The following is a 12181-nucleotide window of genomic DNA, read 5'->3' on the forward strand; positions in this document are numbered from 1 at the left end:
CGTGCACTTTTTATTCAGCGCGCAGGCTCATTAAGTGTCCTTCTTGGCATGTGGCCCTTCTGGGATAAATGCACACTTTTCCATGAAAAGGGCCCCAGGTCTTAAAGCTATTGACATCCCAGGCAAACGGTCAGAGTGTTCATAGGAGCAGGGGCGGTTTGGGGAGTTACTCCCGGGTGGAGAAGGGTAAGGGGAACTGGATGAAAGGAAAAAGATAACAATCGCGCAGGGAGGCTCAGGTGACAGGGAAGGAATGCACAATGTTACTTGTGGAATATGCCCATCTTCCTTCCCACCCAATTGTAGCTAATAAATCATAAGGCAGATATGTTAAATGCAGTGGCCCGTCGGGGTGACAGAGGCTGAGACTTGAATATTGACTTGGAGACTTGGAAGACAAACACCAATGTGATGAATGAGGTCAGCGTTTTAAAGTAACAATTGAAATAACACATGGAATAATCTCTCTTGCCTCAGAAAAACAAACCATTAGGGCTGATATGCAGTTTTTGGCTAACTGCGCTTTTCCGAAATTACTTGTCCAACCTTCCAAATTGATCCAGATTGTGAGAACGTAGTAAGCAGCTGCATCTAAAATTACCAATGAACCAATGGCCATTATTGCTTTATTTATGTATTCTTTAATTCAATTTTATGAAGTGCCAAAGCACTCTAAACAATAAAACAGAATCCATAACAGAAACTAATACACGTAACTACAGTTAACAAAAACGCAAACGTCAGCAGTTGAGAATAAGAAGAAGAAAGCAAATGGGTCTTTGGTAAGGAGTGGGAAGAAAAGTGGAGGCTGACGGTAATGAAAGAAGGAAAGCATTCCAAAGCTAAGGAGTGAGAAGAGACAAGGGGCCCGATTGATGGAATTTCCTGCGCGGTAAATAGGAACTTTGCGTGCCCAACCACACCAGAAATCCTGCTTGTCAGTCCATGGAATCGATAGCGCTGTACTTTTCCGTACTTTGCAGGGACTTTGCGCAGGTTTGGAATGTTTCTTCTTGCAGTCGATCTCCCTGCACGAGACACCTCACAGAGTGTGCATGTGGCCTGCGCCAAAGGGAGTGTAGGGATGGAACATGCAAAATCGAGAAGGACATGGTTAAATGTGGGCGTTACGAGTGACATGCCCCAGTGACAAACACAGTGACATCACTATTTCTATTTCTATTTCTATGTGTTTATAATGCGCCGAAAGCCTGCAGGCATCAGGGCGTGGGGAACCAGAGAATAAAATTCACATGAAAAGAAGACATTTTTGATTCTAGATCAACCATATCTGTGTCTGGAGAGTGCCCTATTTCCTAGGAGATCACTGAAATAAGAATGTTTTCAGTGATTTCCTAAAGGTGCTGTAATTTCCTTCCTGTCTCAGGGTTACTGGTAGTCTATTCCAAAATGTGGCTGCCCTGACCAGAAAAGCTCTGCCTCGGCCCGCTGCCCGTTTGGCTTCCGAAACCGTCAAGAGACCTACATCTGCTGATCTGAGGCTTCTCTGTGGCGTATAAAGCGAGAATGTTTCTTTAAAATAGGTTGGAGCCACTCCGAAAAAGCATCTGTGGACAATCGTCATGTCCTTAAAATTGACTCTCTCTTCAATTCTAAGCCAGTGAAGATCCTTCCGACCTGCCGATATGTGATCACCGTATTACATTTTTTTAACTATCCAGACAGCATCGTTCTGCAAGACCTGACATCTCTGTAACTCCCTCTTTGTGGCTCCCATTAACAAAGCATTACCATAGTCTAGGCGAGTCAATAATATCGCCCTTGCGATATTTGCAGTATTTGCTTCATTAATGAAGGGTCTGATGGCTCTTAAGAGGTGCAAATAATATGCATTGTTTTTAGCTAATTAGTTGACTTGGGCTTCAGCACCTACGGATGCTTCCACCATCATGTGTTTACTTGTGAATGTTTCGTGGCTGTGTTCATCATTGACCCTGGTCTGTTGTGTCTGTTTTCATGGGAATTGCATGGCCATGTGTGTGAGTGTGGCTGTTGCTAGTTGGACCATGGTGACGTCATGTTACTGTGAATGTTCTGTATGCCATACATGCTTTAACACTATACACTGATGTCAATTTTCTGTGTCTCCTTTCCCACAGTTGCTGCAGCTGGAGAAGAGGGCAGAAGCAGTGCTGTGGAGCGTGGACACAGGGACAAATCCACCACACCAAGGCGCAGACCCCAGCCACTTCCCAGTGAAAGCTCATCTTCAGGGCACAATGTGACTGAGTGAGCGCCAGGACCATCGGGCATGGTTGCTGGGGGTAAATCCCAGGAGGTGAAGGAGGTAGGGGACTCCTCATCAGTGGTGGGACAGGGTTATGCCACACAAGGGCCATTTACAGGGGAAGACAACCTGGAGTCATCCAGGTTGATGGAGGTGTAGGCGGAGGAGGTGGCCATTGCAGCCCAGCCTATGGGGTCAGGTGTGGCTGTCGAGGAGGGTGTTCATGCTGTAACCCTGTCCCAGGGGCATGAGGCTGTGCATTCCACTGTGGATGTGCCTGCACAAAATCCTGTCCCAGGGCCATCGGATGCAGCAGTGCCCAACATCTGTGAGTCCTCCACCCAGACCAGCATGCCCATGCCAGCTGATATGTCCATCAGAGATCATGTGTTGCCCCTGCTGGCTGGTCTCACAAGGTGGACTGTAGTATTCTGTGATGATGCACAAGCTACCCGTGGTATGCTTGTTCATCATCACTATGAATTGTGCCGCCTCATGGCCTTACTGGCAGCAGCAATGTTCTCTGGTGGGCTCTGTGGGCTGTTCTCTGTCATGACCCCCTCCTCTGCTTCCTCCTCTGTACACCAGTCATCCTCGAGGGTTCCTTCCAGGCCTCATTCCTTCAGGCCACCTGTGCATCAGTCTCACCAGTTCCACCACTGATGGCCCATCTGGTGGCGCTAAGATCTCTGCCTGAGGTGGGAGTCCCATCAACGTCAGATGAGGTGGTCAATGTGCCTACCCAGGCACCGACACAGCCACAGGCAATGGAGGGTCAGCAGGCACCTTGGAGCAGTGCAGGGGCTGTGCGCTTGAAACTAGAGAGTTGAGTTTGGAACGTCTGTTACAATGGCGCTGGATATGGTTGTTTGCCAAGTGGTACGGTAGTACCCTGGTATAACTTTCCAATAACTGCTGGACATGGTTGGATGCTTAAGGTTGGTCGAATTGAATGTAGCATTGGTCAAATCACAGTGTCTGCCCAGCTTGAGCAGACAAACTTGTGTTGCAATTGCAAAGTATATGCCATTTGCATGTCAAGAATAGCCAACACGTGTTTTGACGTAGGGTATTTCTTCAAGCGTAAGTGGTCAGGACTGTTGGATCCTGAAGTATGTGGCTGGATAGCGTATGAAAGATAGTGAGCTAAAGACTCTGGGTAAGTCCCTCGTAACCAGGACTAATGTCTGGCAGAGGGACTCCCAGGACCCCCTTGTCAATTTGCATATTTAAGTAACTTTGGGTATCACCCTAAGTTACTAGGGGAATCCAGACGTGGACCCCTTGCTCACTATTCTTAGAGAGGCACAGCTCCTCCCTACTGATGAGGTCCAACCAGACCGAAACACGTGTCTGGGGATGCTTTTGGTACTCTTGTTCAGAGGAGAATTGCCTAGCATTTCGGTGCTGGACTGCCCCAGGGCAGGACAAAGACTGATATGTTTGGGATATTTCTTCTCTGTGAAAGATAGTGAGCTAAAGACTCTGGGTAAGTCCCTCGTAACCAGGACTAATGTCTGGCAGAGGGACTCCCAGGACCCCCCTTGTCAATTTGCATATTTAAGTAACTTTGGGTATCACCCTAAGTTACTAGGGGAATCCAGACGTGGACCCCTTGCTCACTATTCTTAGAGAGGCACAGCTCCTCCCTACTGATGAGGTCCAACCAGACCGAAACACGTGTCTGGGGATGCTCTTGGTACTCTTGTTCAGAGGAGAATTGCCTAGCATTTCGGTGCTGGACTGCCCCAGGGCAGGACAAAGACTGATATGTTTGGGATATTTCTTCTCTGTGAAAGATAGTGAGCTAAAGACTCTGGGTAAGTCCCTCGTAACCAGGACTAATGTCTGGCAGAGGGACTCCCAGGACCCCCCTTGTCAATTTGGATAGCGTATGAAGCCTGGCGGGGCTTGGAGAAATGTGCACGCTCACGGCGATCGTCAATTATGGGCCCCAAATAAATGTCATTGTGTCGGAGGGTGTACCAAAACAGCATGCACTGGGCATGGCAGCAACAGATGACAACTGTGAGGAGGCAGACCCTGGCAGGGCAAACTACCCCGAGGAGGCAAGTGGCACCTATGAGGCAGGGGGAAAAGAGAGGGGCCTTGCAGACTTTCTCTTCCATGTTCAGTGATTTCAGAGGCAGCTGGTTGCAGAGAGGCAGCGGGCACAGGAGGCACACTTAATGGTGGCCAGGGCTGAGGTGGTACTGCAGTGAGCATGGAGGTGGGCCATCCTGGAGGTGACTTGCAGGTCAGCACAGGTGGCAGAGCATCAGTTGGTGGCCTCCCTGAAAGCCCTCCAGGCATCAACGGAGGTCCGCGTGAGGAAGTAAGACGTGGCCTGTGACTCAGCCATGGTGGACACATTGTCAGAAATTGGCGAGGACTAGCCTGATGCCTTTGTATATAGTTATTTAGGAACAGGTTTAATTTAATTTTTTTTTCTTTTGCCCCGGACTTCAAAAACATTCCTTCCCTGTTTTTCATGTATACAGTTATGTTCAGTACAGGTTTTCCATGAGTTCATTCCATGCTTCATGCAGTTCATTTGTGAGTCTATGCATTTGATTGTTTAAATGTTGCCCAGTGCATCTGTTCATTGAAGGTCATGTGCATTGTGGTGCACACTGTGTGTGTCATCTTAATGCTGTGATGTTTGTGGGTGAAGGGGTCATGTACCTGACATGTGGGGGTGAGATATGATAGGTTATGATATGATATGATATGATAGGTTATTTATAACGCGCTTAATACCACTCCAGCGAGAAGATCTATGAAGATGCTGAAAATAACAATGCATTCAAGAGAAGAGAAAGACTAAACTGTAATCAGGCAGATGACCTGAACAAAAGCTCTGTCCGAAAGGGATCGAGGACCGTGAATAAGAAAGACAGCAGCCCCAGAGACAAAGCCCAAATGCCTCACAGAGCTCGGCTGGAACGTATCGAAAGTTGTGATAAATGAATTCTCAACCAGACTAATGTTCTACGCTTATTTCACTACGTGCCTTCTCTTAGAACGATCCAATCTGAGGACATCAAAACAGTCGAATTCACAGAAGAAGGCCATAATGACAAAATCATCTTACACTTTAGATCTAAAATAGTCCTGAATATAGTAGTAGATGTAGCCTCTGTACTTATGTCCCTGGGTTTTGATATTTCAGAAGTGTTGGACAATACCAAAACAGAACACAGGTCTGAAACCTCAAAAAATATAGACAACATACCTTTTAGGAAAGTGCCTATAGTCAGACGAGACACTGAAGAAGCAGCAAAGAAAGGCCTAGAAATCCACAGAGTGAGTGATTCTCTCCAACTCACTAACAAAGGGAAAATGGTGGCTGGCACTCACACATACGGTGAACCTTTGGGAAAATTGTTCAAAGAGGAAAATGTCAAAATCACAATTAAAGGTGATAGTGACTTGAAAATGAGGTGCGTCGACCAGACACTCCCAAAGACTCAAAGTGGGGAATCAAATGATTGGTGCTGGCTGGCAGAAGCACGCAGTAGACCAACAAGACAATAACGTCAGGTCAAAGAGGAGCCTCTCTTGTTCAAGATCGGATCTTGGAACACCAGAGGCTTTTCACATCTATTTCAGGATCCTTGCCGGCTGATCTCGATGTAGTCTGTCTCCAGGAAACCTGGATGATGACTGCCCGACCTCTGACATCTATGAAGTGGCGATAAACCTTGCCTTTAAAAAATCCAGAGGAAGACCAATGGCCGGTCTGTTAACATTTGCTAAAAATGTTCCGGGCTGTCGCATCATTAACTCAGTAAATCACTCGGCATTTATACAGGTGACTACGATCGCCACAGCAGAGAAGCTACTTCCATATCATTAATCTATACTCAAATAATCTGCAAGCTGATACAACTTTCTTTATAGACCAAGTTTCAACAGTGGTCGACTAGTTATTGCTAGATAATGAGATATCAAACATTATAATATGTGGAGACTTAAATACCAACTGTGTGTCCATAAAGCACAAAAATACTGAAGTTATTTACACACACAGCAACGTGGCCAGAAGGTGGATGTTGTCGATGGATGTAAGAAACTTTGCAATGCTAAATGGAAATACCATCAGCGATATACCGGCCAATTCAACATGGAGGAGAAATGAGCAAAAATCCATTCTAGACTACTTTTTTGTGTCAGAATAAATTCAGCAAGTGACATCCTCTCTGCTCATAGTGCCCATGTCTCATAGCGACCACGAGATGGTGATCTTGTCTCTGGCAGGATCGAAGCAGGTGGAACATAGATCCTGGAACCATCAGATCCTGGTGGAGTTAAATAGAATAAGGCTGAAACTTCAAATAGAGTAAGTCTCTGAGATAAAAAAATGCCTATATTAATGAAGAACTTGGAGTGGAATACGCCCACTTGCTACAACAATTTGTGGAAAAAAGCAAGGGCTGAGAAACCCTGGCTTCGTTAACAAACACAAATTCAACGTGGAGGTCATGAGACAGAAGCGTGCCCTACGTGCCACCATAAGAAACACAAGAACTAAGGAAACCATAAGCTATTTGCAAGCAAAGCGCACCGCCAAACAAAAATATAAAAATTGGCTAAGACCCCATAAAGCCTTAATGTTCCAAAATAATGCCGAACTTAGAATGCAAAAGATGGGAAATAAAAACTCTGCTGATTTTTGGAAAATCTTGAATAATGAAGGTGCGCCACATTCAGCACTGATAGCTAATACATAGTACCTGAAATGGTGTGGATATCCCACTTCTCAGACCTCTACCACAAAAAAGGAAAGTGGACACACCCTTCAATGCTGACTCTGGAAAGATGGAATCTTAACTTCACCAAGGAAGACATCTTGCAGACAATCAACAATGTCAGTCTCTCGAGGGCCCCTGGACCTGATGGCCTGACCAACTTTACCTTAAAACAAAATCCTGAAATATGGGCTGAGGTATGCAAAGTGCTTTTCAACAGAATTTGCAGTCGGTGTGCTACAAAAAAAATCGTGGTAGAAAGCTATAATAGTACCCATTTTAAAAAAAGGGAATCATCTGGAGCCCAAAAACTACCGTCCAATATCGCTCTTGGATTTGTTACGGAAAGTCTACACCTCAATGATGCAACAGAAATGATCAGACTGGATCTCAGACAGTGGTCACATGGATGTAAGACAGACTGGTTTTGTAAAGGGAGTTGGATGCTATACACGGATGACCTGATCTTGTTAGACACCATGCCGATCGGTCTTCAGCTAAAAATTCATGCAGTAAAACACTATGTGGAAACCAACGGACTGTTTATCAACAACGCAAAGAGCGAAATACTAACGCTACAGAACCTGCAAACAGGTTGGCATGGAAACAACAAAACATTTAAATGGCACATAGGAAAAGAGTCATTAAGTACTGCTGATACCACTATTTATCTTGGTATGCAGATTAGCGCAAATATAAATAATGGTCCCTGGATGGAGACCGCGAAAATAAAACGTCGGCAATTTGCCTGCCAGGCCTTGATATTGAATAGAAAATATGGGAAGTTCTCACTAAGGCCGGTGATAACTTTCTACGAACAGAAAGTGGTTCCTGACCTGATATACGGAGCGGAAAACGCCTTTGGATGTCCGGAAGAATTGTGGTCAACTCTGGAACACATATTTTGGGTGAAAATACTTCATCTATTTAATAGTAACTCAACGGCTTGTCTAAGATATGAGCTAGGGTTGATCTCCATCAAAGCCCGCATCTGTTGGAACACTCTTGTGTTGTTTAGGAAAACCATCTTGACAAACGTTGCTCTGCAATTTAAAATCCTTAGTAGTCCCAGTAGTGGTAACCCTCAGTGTTAACTATCATTATGGAGCATAAGAAGTGAGGAGCTGTTGACAATGTACGGAACTGTCTCAGAAACGTTCCGGAAAACCCAGATTTGGTGAAGAAAAAGATCTGGAGACTCGATTGGATTATAACTGGCGAAGAAAAAAGCACAACTAAACTAATGAAAGATGTGCCTTGTGAAGCTAGAGCTTACAATAGCCTGCAAAACTATGTAGCTCTATTCCCTGATAACAAAAGATCTACATACATGCACTGTTGTCTAAATTTGCTCAAGACTAAAGACAGAACTAAGAATTGGGCACATATGGATAAGATGAATGTAAATTGTAGGTTTTGTGAACTTCATGAAGAAACAACTAAACATCTCGTCCTATTCTGCCCTCTACTCCGAACACAAAGAACGAAATGCCTTGGCCGCTTGATGGCAGGATTGTCAACGAGGAATGCAGAAGAGTGGTGGCACTTGATGTTCACCGGAGAGACCAAAAAACTGACAATTGCACTAACCTTGCTCTTGGATGAGATTGAAAAGTGTCTTGAAACCACAGACAATGCCTGCATAAGGTCTAGTTAGAGCCTAGCTTTGCTTTCGGGCTGTGGCAGTAAACTAACAATCATTGATTAACTATGGCTGGGTCAAGGTGGATCCAGATTCCTTGTCAAGTTGACGTGAAGCTCATTGTATGTAATTGATGTGATGAAATGTGATTGTTTCCCTTTTGTTTTAAAGGCTTGTAAAAGCCACAAAAAAAACAACATATAATGTGCTTAATACCAAAATGTTTCTTATCGCGAACCCAGGGATCGAACCTGTGTTGCTCCGTGTCATCTTGCTTCCAAGGTGAGCATGTTGCCCCTGAGATATCCTCCTAGCCATCAGATGACTTAAGACTGTACTGGATGATTTTCATATTCCATTCCATGTGCAGCGTCACTGCATGATTGGCATCAGTGTGGTTGGCGTGAAGGCTTCTGTTGTGTTGTTAAGCGACCTGAATTCAGCACTCCAACTAAGTCAATGCCAAGTCTGGGATGCCCAAGGGAAGCCCTTAATTATATATTTTTATGACAAGTTCATAGATCTGGATGATAAACCCTTGTATAACGCCTCTCTCTTTGAATCCCCCTGACCTCACTGAGCCAAGAAGTAGGTTTGTTTTGCAAATTAAAAGATTTATTTTACAAATTAAACAATATATATATATCACACTTTTATAAATAAATTAATATTTGATAGCACACTTATGAATATGACAGTGATCAACAATGGATAATATTACACTAGCGCACTTTTTTAATTACTTAGGAGTTGGTATAGAGAGGATAAAGTAGCTGAGAATGCTTTTATGGGTTCAAGGAAATGCAATGATGGAAAAGAATGCAGCACAGAAATAACTGAGATGGTTTCCACAAGAGATAATATGATCACTTTTTCTTTTGACAATTCAATCCCCCCCTATGCAATATAAGGAGATGGAAGGGGAGCACACAATTTTCAGGAATACAATCAAATGCAATACCAATTCAGTTCCCCCCTAGCAAGATTAGAGCAACAGGGATGATTTTAAAACACAGGCAAAAATACTTTAAATGTGATTTGCTAAGAAGTGAAAATATGCTAAAAATGATTTTAATTCCCTATAGGAGATTCAGGGTAGGTGACAGCTACTTAAGATTGGTTCAGGTCAACACTATCAGTGATTCATGAGGGATTATCAGATTGAAAACATATTTCAGCAGTTGCAAGCAAAAGTCAGCGATGTTGACAGGTGGAGAAATTTGATTCAAATTGCAATTAGCTGCACTTTTTCCGAGTGCGTCGAGCGCGATTACATACAAATTATAATGTCGGTTTAGGGCTTGTTGAGGAGCTGAGGATCCCAGCTTTAAAATGAAAGTTAAATCTCGTTCCTAGCACACGCGGTTCAAAAGATACGGACAATTATTTAGTTGAGGTAGATTCTCAAAATTAAAGTAAGATTCAAATGACAAATGACACTTTCACAGGTTTGAAATCACAGAATGGACACACAATTTCTATGCAGCTCTAAATAGGTGGAAATGGTTTGAATTAGATCATTTTAAACTAAGAGATGGGTTTGCACAGCTCTGGCTGGATACTCACTCCTACTTTTGGAAGGAATGGGCCTCATTGCAGCTCTGGTCAACAGGTTTAGCTGCGGTTCTCTCTGCTTTGCTGGCCTGGATCTCTGGTTCTGGCAAAAGTTCTGGCAATGCACAGCGGTCTGGTCTGGGTCTGGTCTTCAATCGGCACTGCATGGCGGTCTGGATACAGCTCTGCTTTCTGGGTTCTGGCACAGGGTTCTAGCCAGAATCAAACAGCTCAGCCAGGCTGTTGAAGAGTTTAATTAGGTTGAAAAAGATTTTGAGGCCTGCTGAAAATGATTCAGCTTGTGGATCAGGCCTCTCTGCTACAAAGTTCTGGAATCTGGAGTCTTCTGGCAAAGTGCTTCGCAGGAAATCAGTTTGAAGCGGGAAGTGAGTGTCTCTACCTGGGTCTCAGTGGCTGCCTTTATGTCTTTTGACATAAACTAAGGCCTAGCTAAGCATGTGGGCATAACTAAGCCTACCCCTCACAATTTATCATTGGCCAAGTTCTCCTCTCTCCCTTGATTGGAGGAAGGAAATGGAGTGTCATTGTGATGAGGTATGTTTATGGGTCAGAGGATCCTCCCCTTGTCACTTTGCACACAAATCTATTTTTGATCCAAATGCATATTTATCTATATACCATTTTTCTAATATTATATGTCCAGTTAACATATTTTCTGTAGCACCAAACCATCCAATCCCTGTCTTTGTAAGATTTTGTGTTCACTCCTGACAGAATTCTGCCCTTTTCATCCAGAACACAACCTCTAAACTTTTCCAGAATTTACACAAATGTGTGCAAGGAATATGGGCATCAGATGATGAAGTGTCAGATTTTTAACATACATAGATCCATCTTTTTTAAATTATGCTCTGGCCCAGATGGGTGTGGTTTAGGTTCCAAAGCACATGGGGGAATTTCTGTCTGTCCCCGCCTCCAGCTCAGGTGGCTCCCAGAGGCAATGCTCCTCCCATTTCCTTCCAAGAGGAAGCCATTTACGACCCCTGATTTAGCATTTGCCTTAGCCAAGGAAAGTTCATTGTTCTATTTTCCTGCAGCCCCCTCCCCTGATTCAATCAGAAAGGTGTGATCTCCTTTTGGTGGGGGCAGCAGAATGCAGCCAGGCCCGTGAACAGTAGGTGTTAAGAATTCTCATTAACCTGCAAGGCTTTGAAGTTTCCAGCTAACTCAGGTAACTTGTCAGCTCCTGAAATACAGTTCTTCTGTCAGAGTTTAGACCGCTAGCGCCGGTTAGTGTCAAACGCCGGTACTGCACCCATTTTTGGGAGCTGTCTTGAATTAATGCATTTCGGATTTTGAACAGCACCATATTTCTTTGCACTGGCTTTTGCTCTGTGTGTAGCCAAAGGATAGGGCCTGGCAATGGTCTCTTGTATTTACATTGACAGAGGCAAAAATGGATGGCAACCTATTTTTCATGTTTTCCCTGTGCATTTTCTGGTGAGTTCCGGCCATCATGATGTTTTCAATGCCAGTAATGAACAGTTCTGTGGCAGGGCTTGGATGCATGGGTAAAAACATCCCACAAGCCCCCCTCTTGCGATGGCCATTCTGATCTTTCACTGATGGAACTCGCAAGATCTGGGATGTTCGCCTCCTCTTCTTCCCCATTGGTGTGAACATGGTAAGAGCATCCATCCACATATACAGTGGGCATTCCCTCACACTTGTCTTCTTCAAAGACTTTGTGTGGGGAATTAAGGTATGCCTCCATGTTGTCCTTGATTTTTAGACTTTCGTCCTCGAGACAGTTTTCTCTGGCACAATCATGCAAGTCAGCCAGACCTTGCGCGAGGGGACTCTTCTTGTTTTGGCCATATCTGACCTCCACAGGAAAGCCTTGCATTGACAGAATCCAGGAAGTAATTCGGGAATTACTCACATTTCCAGCCCGGATTCTGTCACTTTGGAGATATTGCAGAGGCTGGTGTGGAGTCTCCACTATGATGTGTTCCCCCTGGATAA

Source organism: Ambystoma mexicanum, chromosome 7q (genome assembly GCF_040938575.1).
Source record: "Ambystoma mexicanum isolate Mex_15411 chromosome 7q, UKY_AmexF1_1, whole genome shotgun sequence".
In the NCBI taxonomy this organism is placed as follows: domain Eukaryota; kingdom Metazoa; phylum Chordata; class Amphibia; order Caudata; family Ambystomatidae; genus Ambystoma; species Ambystoma mexicanum.